The sequence below is a fragment of the Amblyraja radiata genome, chromosome 36, assembly GCF_010909765.2.
Source record: "Amblyraja radiata isolate CabotCenter1 chromosome 36, sAmbRad1.1.pri, whole genome shotgun sequence".
NCBI lineage: Eukaryota > Metazoa > Chordata > Chondrichthyes > Rajiformes > Rajidae > Amblyraja > Amblyraja radiata.
The window spans coordinates 7,436,918-7,450,351 of record NC_045991.1 but is presented as its reverse complement, the minus strand read 5'-3'; the positions used below and the strand labels follow the sequence as shown (position 1 = coordinate 7,450,351).

The 13,434-nt window shown below is 50.0% G+C and overlaps 1 protein-coding gene across 1 annotated transcript in view; it reads right to left on the bottom strand.

The window, feature by feature from the left end:
• The window catches only part of LOC116966214 (CD276 antigen homolog), a 68,429-nt gene that overhangs the window by 41,963 nt on the left and 13,032 nt on the right, over nucleotides 1–13,434 (bottom strand). The gene's annotated exons all lie outside the window — the stretch shown is intronic.

Below are 13,434 nucleotides of genomic sequence, written 5' to 3'. Positions count from 1 at the left end.
ATAATTCAGGATGGCACGAAAATGTCCACATTTAGTGGAAATATTAAAACAATGGGAAATGTTCAACTGTTTTTGTTTACCAGTCCTATAGAGCTGCATTCTGACATACCATACACATTATTTTCCACCCTGTCTACTAAGCACAATCCATACCCAGAATTGTTTGGTCATGTTAGTGGAGTGACACAAATTGACCCAGTTATTCACCATCATAACTTGGAAATACATTGCTGGTCCTTCATCATCTGTAGGGCCTACTCCTATCATTTACATCATTTACTAGACACCTCATTTACTAAACACTCGAAATTTAGTTGAGATAAAAAATAGCCCAGAGCTGAGAATAAACAAATCATTGTGGTGAAATTGCAAGACAGATCTTCCTGCAGCTTTGACCATTGTTCTGAATGATTCAGGATATGATGCAACATTCAGAGCAATGGTCAAAGCTGCAGGAAGATCTGTTGCAATTTAACCACAATGATTCGTCTATTCGGCCCTGCTGAGTGTCCCCCCCCCTGGACTGTTCTACCTCCCTCGGATGGTCACGTCCCACACACACATCTGCACTTTAGTCTGTTTGAACTGTTTTGACTATTTCACTGTTCTTTTACAATCCATGTTCTCTAGGTATCTAAATCTAAATCTAAAACTTATCAGTTATTTAAGTTGTGACATCGGATGGAAGCTGCAAACCAAATCTTGTTGCACTTATGTGTAATGACAATAAAATATATTATTATTGAAGTGTATAATCTCTGTGCATCAGTGGGGGCTCTCTGCATTACAACCATGCCCTGGTGTGCAGTGAATTTGACCCTGTTGCAATATTTATACCCAGTTCAAAGTGTACAATCTCTGTGCATTAGTGAGCTCTCTGCATTGCAACCAAAGATATAGCAAAGATCCTATATTCTTGTTATATGATCTTTGATTGCAACCATGCCCCAGTGTGCAGTGAATTTGACCCAAATGCAATGTTTATATGTCCAGTTTAAAGTTAATATCCCACCCCTCCCCTCTCCTCTCCTCTCCTCTCCTCCCCATCCCCTCTCCTCTCCTCTCCTCTCCTCTCCTCTCCTCTCCTCCCCTCTCCTCCCCTCCCCTCTCCTCCCCTCTCCCCCCCTCACCTTGAACCTGTGCAGTTGTGTTTAGTGAAGAGATGATTCTGTCCATGTGGGAGCTTCACGCTGACCCTGTGGCCACAGAGTCCAGTTGTCCAGTGGCCACAGTGTGAACTGGTTCACTAACGGGCAGATGTTGAGGAACAGCTGGCTTGACCCACGCCCACTGATTGCCCACAGCTGGTGATGTTGGGGGAGTCCAGAACCAGGGGCCGCGACACACACAGAGAGTTGTGTGAATCTGTGGCCATTTGGGACTGAGATGAGGAGAAACTTTTCCACCCAGAGAGTTGTGTGAATCTGTGGAATTCCCTGCCACAGAGGGCAGTGGAGGCCAAGTCACTGGATGGATTTAAGAGAGAGTTAGATAGAGCTCTAGGGGCTAGTGGAGTCAAGGGATATGGGGAGAAGGCAGGCACGGGTTATTGATTGGGGACGATCAGCCATGATCACAATGAATGGCGACTGGTGCTGGCTCGAAGGGCCGAATGGCCTCCTCCTGCACCTATTGTCTATGTTTCTAATCTCTGCATCACATCTATACTACAGGATTTAATATTTATACCTCTCTAGATTCAAGATTCAAGTGAGTTTATTGTCATGTGTCCAGGATAGGACAATGAAATTCTTGTTTTCTTTCAGCACAACAGGACATAGGCAACATGAATACAGAACAGATCAGTGTGTCCATATACCATTATATAAATATATACACACATGTATAAATAAACTGATAAAGTGCAAATATACAGATAATGGGCTATTAATGTTCAGAGTTTTGTCCGAGCCAGGTTTAATAGCCTGATGGCTGTGGGGAAGTAGCTATTCCTGAACCTGGTCGTTGCAGTCTTCAGGCTCCTGTACCTTCTACCTGAAGGTAGCAGGGAGATGTGTTGGGATGTCAGGACTTTCATATGAAGAAAGACTGGATAGACTCGGCTTGTACTCGCTAGAATTTAGAAGATTGAGGGGGGGATCTTATAGAAACTTACAAAATTCTTAAGGGGTTGGACAGGCTAGATGCAGGAAGATTGTTCCTGATGTTGGGGAAGTCCAGAACTAGGGGTCACAGTTTAAGGATAAGGGGGCAATCTTTTAGGACCGAGATGAGGAAAACATTTTTTTTCACACATAGAGTGGTGAATCTGTGGAATTCTCTGCCACAGAGGGTAGTTGAGGCCACACAGTCCATTGGCTATATTTAAGAGGGAGTTAGATGTGGCCCTTGTGGCTAAAGGGATCAGGGGGTATGGAGAGAAGGCAGGTACAGGATACTGAGTTGGATGATCAGCCATGATCATATTGAATGGCGAATGGTGCAGGCTCGAAGGGCCGAATGGCCTCTACTCCTGCACCAATTGTCTATGTTTCTCTGAGTATGTGGCCAGGATGGTGTGGGTCTTTGATGATGCTGCCAGCCTTTTTGAGGCAGCAACTGCGATAAATCCCCTCGATGGAAGGAAGGTCAGAGCCGATGGTGAACTGAACAGTGTTTACTACTTTTTGTAGTCTATTCCTCTCCTGGGCGCTCAATACCCAGTTTAAAGTGTATAATCTCTGTGCATCAGCCTGGACTCTCTGCATTACAACCATGCCCCCATTATTTAATATTATATCTCTCTAAATACCCAGTTTAAAGTGAATAATCTCTGTGCATCAGCCTGGACTCTGTGCATTGCAACCATGCCCCCATTATTTAATATTATATCTCTCTAAATACCCAGTTTAAAGTGTATAATCTCTGTGCATGAGTCAGGACTCTGTGCATTGCAACCAAAGATATAGCAAAGGTCCTATAGTCTTGCGATAGGATCTTTGATTGCAACCATGCCCCAGTGTGCAGTGAATTTGACCCTAATGCAATGTTTATATGTCCAGTTTAAAGTTAATACCCCTCTGTGCATCAGTGGGGGCTCTCTGCATTACAACCATGCCCCAGTGTGCAGTGAATTTGACCCTGCTGCAACAGCATTTAATATTTATATCTCTCTAGATACCGTGGTTAAAGTGTATAATCTCTGTGAATGAGTCAGGACTCTCTGCATTGCAACCAAAGATCCTATAGCAAAGATCTTTGATTGCAACCATTCCCCCAGTGTGCAATGAATTTTACCTAATGCAATGTTTATATGTCCAGTTTAAAGTTGATAACCCACCGTGCAATGTTTACACCCAGTTTAAAGTGTATAATCTATGTGCATCAGTCTGTACTCTCTGCATTGCAACCATGCCCCAGTGTGCAGTGAATTTGACCCTAATGCAATGTTTATATGTCCAGTTTAAATTTAATATCCCACCCCTCCCCCCCTCTCCTCTCCTCTCCTCCCCTCCCCTACCCTCCCCCCTCCTCCTCTCCACTCCCCTCCCCTCCCCTCCCCTCCCCTCTTCTCCCCTCTCCTCCCCTCCCCTCTCCTCCCCTCCCCTCGCCCACTTTCACCTTGAACCTGTGCAGTTGTGTTTAGTGAAGAGATGACTCCGTCCATGTGGGAGCTTCACGCTGACCCTGTGGCCACAGAGTCCAGTTGTCCAGTGGCCACAGTGTGAACTGGTTCACTAACAGGCAGATGTTGAGGAACAGCTGGCTTGACCTACGCCCACTGATTGCCCACAGCTGGTGATGTTGGGGGAGTCCAGAACCAGGGGCCGCGACACACACAGAGAGTTGTGTGAATCTGTGGCCATTTGGGACTGAGATGAGGAGAAACTTTTCCACCCATAGAGTTGTGTGAATCTGTGGAATTCCCAGCCACAGAGGGCAGTGGAGGCCAAGTCACTGGATGGATTTAAGAGAGAGTTAGATAGAGCTCTAGGGGCTAGTGGAGTCAAGGGATATGGGGAGAAGGCAGGCACGGGTTATTGATTGGGGATGATCAGCCATGATCATAATGAATGGCGAATGGTGCTGGCTCGAAGGGCCGAATGGCCTCCTCCTGCACCTATTGTCTATGTTTCTAATCTCTGCATCACATCTATACTACAGCATTTAATATTTATATCTCTCTAGATTCAAGATTCAAGTGAGTTTATTGTCATGTGTCCAGGATAGGACAATGCAATTCTTGTTTTGTTTCAGCACAACAGGACATAGGCGACATGAATACGGAACAGATCAGTGTGTCCATATACCATTATATAAATATATACACACATGTATAAATAAACTGATAAAGTGCAAATATACAGATAATGGGCTATTAATGTTCAGAGTTTTGTCCGAGCCAGGTTTAATAGCCTGATGGCTGTGGGGAAGTAGCTATTCCTGAACCTGGTCGTTGCAGTCTTCAGGCTCCTGTACCTTCTACCTGAAGGTAGCAGGGAGATGTGTTGGGATGTCAGGACTTTCATATGAAGAAAGACTGGATAGACTCGGCTTGTACTCGCAAGAATTTAGAAGATTGAGGGGGGATCTTATAGAAACTTACAAAATTCTTAAGGGGTTGGACAGGCTAGATGCAGGAAGATTGTTCCCGATGTTGGGGAAGTCCAGAACAAGGGGTCACACATACAGTTTAAGGATAAGGGGGAAGTCGAGATGAGAAAAACATTTTTTTTCACACACAGAGAGTGATGAATCTGTGGAATTCTCTGCCACAGAAGGTAGTTGAGGCCAGTTCATTGGCTATATTTAAGAGGGAGTTAGATGTGGCCCTTGTGGCTAAACGGATCAGGGGGTATGGAGAGAAGGCAGGTACAAGATACTGAGTTGGATGATCAGCCATGATCATATTGAATGGCGAATGGTGCAGGCTCGAAGGGCCGAATGGCCTCTACTCCTGCACCTATTGTCTATGTTTCTATGTTTCTATGAGTGTGTGGCCAGGATGGTGTGGGTCTTTGATGATGCTGCCAGCCTTTTTGAGGCAGCGACTGCGATAGATCCCCTCGATGGAAGGAAGGTCAGAGCCGATGATGGACTGGGCAGTGTTTACTACTTTTTGTAGTCTCTTCCTCTCCAGGGTGCTCAATACCCAGTTTAAAGTGTATAATCTCTGTGCATCAGTCAGGACTCTCTGCATTACAACCATGCCCCCATTATTTAATATTATATCTCTCTAAATACCCAGTTTAAAGTGTATAATCTCTGTGCATCAGCCTGGACTCTCTGCATTGCCACCATGCCCCAGTGTGCAGTGAATTTGACCTTGATGCAATATTTATACCCTGTTTAAAGCTGATATCCCTCCGTGCATCAGTCTGGACTCTCTGCATTGCATCTATACCACAGCATTTAATATGTTAATCCCTCTAGATACCCAGTTTAAAGTGTATAATCTTTGTGCATCAGTGGGGACTCTGTGCATTGCAACCAAATATCCTATAGCAAAGATCTTTGATTGCAACCATGCCCCAGTGTGCCGTGAATTTGACCCTAATGCAATGTTTATATGTCCAGTTTAAAGTGTATAATCCCTGTGCATCAGCCTGGACTCTGTGCATTACAACCATGCCCCCAGTGTGCAGTGAATTTGACCCTAATGCAATGTTTATATGTCCAGTTTAAAGTTAATATCCAACCCCTCCCCTCCCCTCCCCTCTCCTCCCCTCTCCTCCCCTCCATCCTCCCCTCCCCTCTCCTCCCCCTCTCACCTTGAACCTGTGCAGTTGTGTTTAGTGAAGAGATGACTCTGTCCATGTGGGAGCTTCACGTTGACCCTGTGGCCACAGAGTCCAGTTGTCCAGTGGCCACAGTGAGAACTGGTTCACTAACGGGCAGATGTTGAGGAACAGCTGGCTTGACCCACGCCCACTGATTGCCCACAGCTGGTGATGTTGGGGATGTCCAGAACCAGGGGCCGCGACACACACAGAGAGTTGTGTGAATCTGTGGCCATTTGGGACTGAGATGAGGAGAAACTTTTCCACCCAGAGAGTTGTGTGAATCTGTGGAATTCCCTGCCACAGAGGGCAGTGGAGGCCAAGTCACTGGATGGATTTAAGAGAGAGTTAGATAGAGCTCTAGGGGCTAGTGGAGTCAAGGGATATGGGGAGAAGGCAGGCACGGGTTATTGATTGGGGACGATCGGCCATGATCACAATGAATGGCGAATGGTGCTGGCTCGAAGGGCCGAATGGCCTCCTCCTGCACCTATTGTCTATGTTTCTAATCTCTGCATCACATCTATACTACAGCATTTAATATTTATATCTCTCTAGATTCAAGATTCAAGTGAGTTTATTGTCATGTGTCCAGGATAGGACAATGAAATTCTTGTTTTGTTTCAGCACAACAGGACATAGGTGACATGAATACAGAACAGATCAGTGTGTCCATATACCATTATATAAATATATACACACATGAATAAATAAACTGATATAGTGCAAATATACAGATAATGGGCTATTAATGTTCAGAGTTTTGTCCGAGCCAGGTTTAATAGCCTGATGGCTGTGGGGAAGTAGCTATTCCTGAACCTGGTTGTTGCAGTCTTCAGGCTCCTGTACCTTCTACCTGAAGGTAGCAGGGAGATGTGTTGGGATGCCAGGACTTTCATATGAAGAAAGACTGGATAGACTCGGCTTGTACTCGCTAGAATTTAGAAGATTGAGGGGGAATCTTATAGAAACTTACAAAATTCTTAAGGGGTTGGACAGGCTAGATGCAGGAAGATTGTTCTTGATGTTGGGGAAGTCCAGAACAAGGGGTCACACAGTTTAAGGATAAGGGGGAAGTCGAGATGAGGAAAAAAATTTTTTTCACACACACAGAGTGGTGAATCTGTGGAATTCTCTGCCACAGAAAGTAGTTGAGGCCACACAGTCCATTGGCTATATTTAAGAGGGAGTTAGATGTGGCCCTTGTGGCTAAAGGGATCAGGGGGTATGGAGAGAAGGCAGGTACAGGATACTGAGTTGGATGATCAGCCATGATCATATTGAATGGCGAATGGTGCAGGCTCGAAGGGCCTCTACTACTACACCTATTTTCTATGTTTCTATGAGTGTGTGGCCAGGATGGTGTGGGTCTTTGATGATGCTGCCAGCCTTTTTGAGGCAGCGACTGCGATAGATCCCCTCGATGGAGGGAAGGTCAGAGCCGATGATGGACTGGGCAGTGTTTACTACTTTTTGTAGTCTTTTCCTCTCCAGGGTGCTCAATACCCAGTTTAAAGTGTACAATCTCGGTGCATCAGCCTGGACTCTCTGCATTGCAACCATGCCCCCAGAGTGCAGTGAATTTTACCCTAATGCAATGTTTATACCCAGTTTAAAGTGTACAATCTCTGTTCATCAGTCAGGACTCTCTGCAATGCAACCATGCCCCATTATTTAATATTATATCTCTCTAAATACCCAGTTTAACGTGTATAATCTCTGTGCATCAGTCTGGACTCTCTGCATTGCAACCATGCCCCCAGTGTGCAGTGAATTTGACCCCAATGCAATGTTTACATCCTGTTCGAACTACTTCCCTCCGGCAGGCAGACGTTACAAGGCCTTCTATGCCCGAACCTCCAGACTCAGGAACAGCTTAATTCCCAGAGCTATAGCTGCTCTGAACCGGCCCTGCTGAGTGTCCCCCCCACCCCCCTGGACTGTTCTCCCTCCCTCGGATGGTCACGTCCCACACACACATCTACACTTTAGTCTGTTGAACTGTTTTGACTATTTCACTGTTCTTTTACGATCCATATTCTCTAGGTATCTAAATCTAAATCTAAATTTATCAGTTATTTAAGTTATGACATCGGATGGAATCTGCAAACCAAATCTTGTTGCATTTATGTGTAATGACAATAAAATATATTATTATTGAAGTGTATAATCTCTGTGCATCAGTCAGGACTCTCTGCATTACAACCATGCCCCAGTGTGCAGTGAATTTGACCCTAATGCAATGTTTATATGTCCAGTTTAAAGTTAATATCCCTCTGTGCATCAGTGGGGGCTCTCTGCATTACAACCATGCCCCCAGTGTGCAGTGAATTTTACCTAATGCAATGTTTACGTCCAGTTTAAAGTGCATAATCTCTGTGCATCAGTCAGGACTCTCTGCATTACAAACCATGCCCCAGTGTGCAGTGAATTTGACCCTGTTGCAACAGCATTTAATATTTATATCTCTCTAGATACCGTGGTTAAAGTGTATAATCTCTGTGAATTAGTCAGGACTCTGCATTGCAACCAAAGATCCTATAGCAAAGATCTTTGATTGCAACCATTCCCCCAGTGTGCAGTGAATATTACCTAATGCAATGTTTATATGTCCAGTTTAAAGTTAATATCCCACCCCTCTCCTCCCCTCCCCCCCTCCCCTCTGCTCCCCTCCCCCCTCCTCCCCTCTGCTACCCTCCCCTCCCCTCTCCTCCCCTCTCCTCCCCTCTCCTCCCCTCCCCTCGCCCCCTCTCACCTTGAACCTGTGCAGTTGTGTTTAGTGAAGAGATGACTCCGTCCATGTGCGAGCTTCACGCTGACCCTGTGGCCACAGAGTCCAGTTGTCCAGTGGCCACAGTGTGAAATGGTTCACTAACGGGCAGATGTTGAGGAACAGCTGGCTTGACCCACGCCCACTGATTGCCCACAGCTGGTGATGTTGGGGGAGTCCAGAACCAGGGGCCGCGACGCACACAGAGAGTTGTGTGAATCTGTGGCCATTTGGGACTGAGACGAGGAGAAACTTTTCCACCCAGAGAGTTGTGTGAATCTGTGGAATTCCCTGCCACAGAGGGCAGTGGGGCCAAGTCACTGGATGGATTTAAGAGAGAGTTAGATAGAGCTCTAGGGGCTAGTGGAGTCAAGGGATATGGGGAGAAGTCAGGCACGGGTTATTGATTGGGGACGATCAGCCATGATCACAATGAATGGCGAATGGTGCTGGCTCGAAGGGCCGAATGGCCTCCTCCTGTACCTATTGTCTATGTTTCTAATCTCTGCATCACATCTATACTACAGCATTTAATATTTATATCTCTCTAGATTCAAGATTCAAGAGAGTTTATTGTCATGTGTCCAGGATAGGACAATGAAATTCTTGTTTTGTTTCAGCACAACAGGACATAGGTGACATGAATACAGAACAGATCAGTGTGTCCATATATCATTATATAAATATATACACACATGTATAAATAAACTGATAAAGTGCAAATAAACAGATAATGGGCTATTAATGTTCAGAGTTTTGTCCGAGCCAGGTTTAATAGCCTGATGGCTGTGGGGAAGTAGCTATTCCTGAACCTGGTTGTTGCAGTCTTCAGGCTCCTGTACCTTCTACCTGAAGGTAGCAGGGAGATGTGTTGGGATGTCAGGACTTTCATATGAAGAAAGACTGGATAGACTCGGTTTGTACTCGCTAGAATGTAGAAGATTGAGGGGGGATCTTATAGAAACTTACAAAATTATTAAGGGTTTGGACAGGCTAGATGCAGGAAGATTGTTCCCGATGTTGGGGAAGTCCAGAACAAGGGGGCTCAGCCCCCTGCTGTACTCACTCTATACTAATGAGTGCTCAGCCCCCTGCCGTACTCACTCTATACTAATGAGTGCTCAGCCCCCTGCTGTACTCACTCTATACTAATGAGTGCTCAGCCACCTGCCGTACTCACTCTATACTAATGAGTGCTCAGCCCCCTGCTGTACTCACTCTATACTAATGAGTGCTCAGCCCCCCTGCTGTACTCACTCTATACTCATGACTGCGTAGCCAGTCACGGTGTGAACTCCATCATCAAGTTTTAAGGATAGGGGGGAAATCCTTTAGGACCGAGATGAGAAAAACATTTTTTTTCACACACAAAGAGTGGTGAATCTCTGGAATTCTCTGCCACAGAAGGTAGTTGAGGCCACACAGTTCATTGGCTATATTTAAGAGGGAGTTAGATGTGGCCCTTGTGGCTAAAGGGATCAGGGGGTATGGAGAGAAGGCAGGTACAGGATACTGAGTTGGATGATCAGCCATGATCATATTGAATGGCGAATGGTGCAGGCTCGAAGGGCCGAATGGCCTCTACTCCTGCACCTATTGTCTATGTTTCTATGTTTCTATGAGTGTGTGGCCAGGATGGTGTGAGTCTTTGATGATGCTGCCAGCCTTTTTGAGGCAGCGACTGCGATAGATCCCCTCGATGGAGGGAAGGTCAGAGCCGATGATGGACTGGGCAGTGTTTACTACTTTTTGTAATCTTTTCCGCTCCAGGGCGCTCAATACCCAGTTTAAAGTGTATAATCTCTGTTCATCATGTTCAGCATGAGTGAGCCGTGCCTGCATTCCACCCGCACCCCGCTCCTCCCGCTGCAACGACCTCGTTTACGCCCCGTTCTGGACATTAATTAATCTTCATTTATTTTTAAACCATCTGTGTCCCGGGACTTCTCTTCCCCGGGAGCCCCCCCCCGGCAGTGCACAGGCGCGCGGCAACCAGCCGGCACCCGTCACCCTCCCCCGCGTGGTGCCGGCGGCCGGCAGTGAACGAGGTCCGGGGTGGTCATCGCGCATGTGCAGTGCCGGCGGCCGGCGGGGTGATCAACGCGCATGTGTAGTGCCGGCAGCCGGCAGCGAGCGGGGTCGGGATGATCAGTGCGCATGTGTAGTGCCGGCGGCCGGCAGCGAGCGAGGTCCGGGGATTCCCATCACCAGGGTGGGGGATGCAGGGAAAGAGGGGATTCCCATCACCATGGGGGGGGGGTGCAGGGAAAGAGGGGGTTCCCATCACCAGGGGGGGGGGGTGCAGCGAAAGAGGGGGTTCCCATCACCAGGGGGGGGGAATGCAGGGAAAGAGGGGATTCCCATCACCAGGGGGGGGGGGGATGCAGGGAAAGAGGGGATTCCCATCACCAGGGGGGGGGGATGCAGGGAAAGAGGGGGTTCCCATCACTAGGGGGGGGGGTGCAGGGAAAGAGGGGATTCCCATCACCAGGGGGGGGGATGCAGGGAAAGAGGGGGTTCCCATCACCAAGGGGGGCAGGGAAAGAGGGGGTTCCCATCACCAGGGGGGTGTGCAGGGAAAGAGGGGGTTCCCATCACCAGGTGGGGATGCAGGGAGAGAGGGTGTTCCCATCACCAGGGGGGGGTGCAGGGAAAGAGGGGGTTCCCATCACCAGGGGGGGGGGAATGCAAGGAAAGAGGGTGTTCCCATCACCGGGGGGGGGTGCAGGGAAAGAGGGGGTTCCCATCACCAGGGGGGGGGGGAATGCAGGGAAAGAGGGGGTTCCCATCACCAGGGGGGCAGGGAAAGAGGGGGTTCCCATCACCAGGGGGGTGTGCAGGGAAAGAGGGGGTTCCCATCACCAGGGGGGGATGCAGGGAGAGAGGGGGTTCCCATCACCAGGGGGGGGGTGCAGGGAAAGAGGGGGTTCCCAACACCAGGGGGGGGGAATGCAAGGAAAGAGGGTGTTCCCATCACCGGGGGGGGGTGCAGGGAAAGAGGGGGTTCCCATCACCAGGGGGGGGGGAATGCAGGGAAAGAGGGGGTTCCCATCACCAGGGGGGGGTGCAGGGAAAGAGGGGGTTCCCATCACCAGGGGGGGGATGCAGGGAAAGAGGGGATTCCCATCACCTGGGGGGGATGCAGGGAAAGAGGGGGTTCCCATCACCAGGGGGGGGATGCAGGGAAAGAGGGGGTTCCCATCACCAGGGGGGTGCAGGGAAAGAGGGGATTCCCATCACCAGGGGGGGGGGTGCAGGGAAAGAGGGGGTTCCCATCACCAGGGTGGGGGGATGCAGGGAAAGAGGGGGTTCCCATCACCAGGGGGGGGGGTGCAGGGAAAGAGGGGGTTCCCATCACCATGGGGGGGGGATGCAGGGAAAGAGGGGGTTCCCATCACCAGGGGGGGTGCAGGGAAAGAGGGGGTTCCCATCACCTGGGGGGTGCAGGGAAAGAGGGGGTTCCCATCACCAGGGGGGGGTGCAGGGAAAGAGGGGGTTCCCATCACCAGGGGGGGATGCAGGGAAAGAGGGGGTTCCCATCACCAGGGGGGTGCAGGGAAAGAGGGGGTTCCCATCACCAGGGGGGGGGATGCAGGGAAAGAGGGGGTTCCCATCACCAGGGGGGGATGCAGGGAAAGAGGGGGTTCCCATCACCAGGGTGGGGAGGGGGGGGTGCAGGGAAAGAGGGGATTCCCATCACCAGGTGGGTGCAGGGAAAGAGGGGGTTCCCATCACCAGGGGGGTGCAGGGAAAGAGGGGGTTCCTATCACCAGGGGGGGTGCAGGGAAAGAGGGGGTTCCCATCACCAGGGGGTGCAGGGAAAGAGGGGGTTCCCATCACCAGGGGGGTGCAGGGAAAGAGGGGGTTCCCATCACCAGGGGGGGGAATGCAGGGAAAGAGGGGGTTCCCATCACCAGGGGGTGGGTGTGGGGGGGTGCAGGGAAAGAGGGGGTTCCCATCACCAGGGGGGGATGCAGTGAAAGAGGGGGTTCCCATCACAAGGGGGGTGGGAGGGGGTGCAGGGAAAGAGGGGGTTCCCATCACCAGGGGGGGGGGTGCAGGGAAAGAGGGGGTTCCCATCACCAGGGTGGGGGGGGTGCAGGGAAAGAGGGGGTTCCCATCACCAGGGGGGTGCAGGGAAAGAGGGGGTTCCCATCACCAGGGGGGGGGGGTGCTGGGAAAGAGGGGGTTCCCATCACCGGGGGGGGGTGCAGGGAAAGAGGGGGTTCCCATCACCAGGGTGGGGGATGCAGGTAAAGGGGGGGTTCCCATCACCAGGGGGGATGCAGGGAAAGAGGGGGTTCCCATCACCAGGGGGGATGCAGGGAAAGGGGGGGTTCCCATCACCAGGGGGGAAGCAGGGAAAGAGGGGGTTCCCATCACCAGGGGGGGGATGCAGGGAAAGAGGGGGTTCCCATCACCAGGGGGGGATGCAGGGAAAGAGTGGGTTCCCATCACCAGGGGGGGGGTGCAGGGAAAGAGGGGGTTCCCATCACCAGGGGGCGGATAGATTAGATTAGATTAGATAGCCTTTATTGTCATTCAGACCGAGGTATGAACGAAATTGAAGCAGTCATACATACAATACAATACAATAAAAAACAACAATAAACACATATTAACATCCACCACAGTGAGTCCACCCAACATCTCCTCACTGTGATGGAGGCAAAAGTCTTAGGTCTCCAGTCTCTTCCCTCCTCTTCTCCCTCTGCGCTGAGGCGATACCCCCCGGGCGATGTTAAAAACTGTCCCGCGGCTCAATCACCGCGGCCCGGGGTGGTCGAAGCTGCCGCTCACCAGTCCTGCTGACGCAGCCGCTGGCCCGCGGCCGAACCCCGGACTCAGGCCACCGCCGCCAGAACACCGTGCAAGCCACCGGAGCATCGTTCCAGCCCCGAGCCGGATCGCCCTCACGTGAGTGCCGTTACCGTCTCAGCCTCG